Here is a 1,278-nt window from a genome sequence, read left to right as displayed (position 1 = left end):
TACTCATGAAAATTTCAAGCCACAGCTCTACTCAAACCAACGCACTGTTTACTGATCCTTCTTTTCAAATGATGGCAACAATTAACTCCAACTTAAATGAATCCATTAACAAAGCGAACACTTATCAACAGTTAAATAGTCAGCAATAAAGATCTATTATCTCTCTTATTTCCTCACTTTCTTTCTCTTTTTTATTAGGCACGACGCCCAACCATAAGACATCAGTAAAGAAAAAATAATAATTTTCTGATTTCTTCACACAAAAACAAAATATACTAAAGACAAATATCACATCTTTCACTTTGTGTAAGTGTAATTAAATGCAATGCTTCTATACGGTCACATTTAGCCTCTAGTTCAGGAGAAATATAAATTTTTTCTGTTTTAAATCAGATATCAGCCAGCGCGAGTGAGGTCGACTGTACCTGTAATGGGTGATGTTTAGTTCTGAAAAGCAGAGGGAAGTAACAGTTACTTGTTCGTCAGACCAGATCCCTCCCACAGCAGATTTTTCATGCAGCAGAAACCCACACATCCTCCGGAGAAGTCATATCTGAACGTACACAGGATCTTTTCTGGGCCCTGGGGGCGTTTGGTTTCTATTTCTCAACTGATTCCTCCGTATAGCAGTAGATAAGCTCATCCAGTTTCAAATACAACAACAAAATATATTTATGGTAAAAGACCTGCTGACATATACACTACCGGTTCTAAAACTAATATGAAAGTGCCCAAAAGGTTTAATTACTTTGTAGGAATTACAGTTTGGAGGTGGGCGATAATATTTTTTGCCCATTTCTCTATGCCTGTATGTGTCTGTCTGTGAGTAAAATCTTTCCCGAACCACTGGACAGATTTTCATAAAACTCAACAAAATGAATCACTGGATGTACATCAACAAGTTACTAACGATTGGGGTCATCCTGATTAAAGATGGTTGCCACAGCTGTGACCTTTATAAACACAAAAACAGCCACAACTTGGCCAGTGTTAAATATACTGCCCTAACATTTTGTGTAACAGCTCTTAGTCATTCATAACACGTATTCTGAGCACTAACATATTGTGCAACATTTCCTATTATGTTATTTTTAAATTTGACCACAATGGCAATACTGTATATTAGGGATGCACAATATTATCAGAATGGCATCGGCCAATATTAGCAATAAAGTTAAATAACAAACATTCCATCAAAATTTCTCACCGATATAAAATGTGCTGTTTATATAGACATATAGTATATAGTATGTATATATATATATATATATATATATA

Source organism: Nematolebias whitei, chromosome 14, assembly GCF_014905685.2.
Source record: "Nematolebias whitei isolate Nwh7 chromosome 14, NemWhi1, whole genome shotgun sequence".
Classification (NCBI taxonomy): Eukaryota; Metazoa; Chordata; class Actinopteri; order Cyprinodontiformes; family Rivulidae; genus Nematolebias; species Nematolebias whitei.
Note: the sequence above shows the minus strand (reverse complement) of the source record.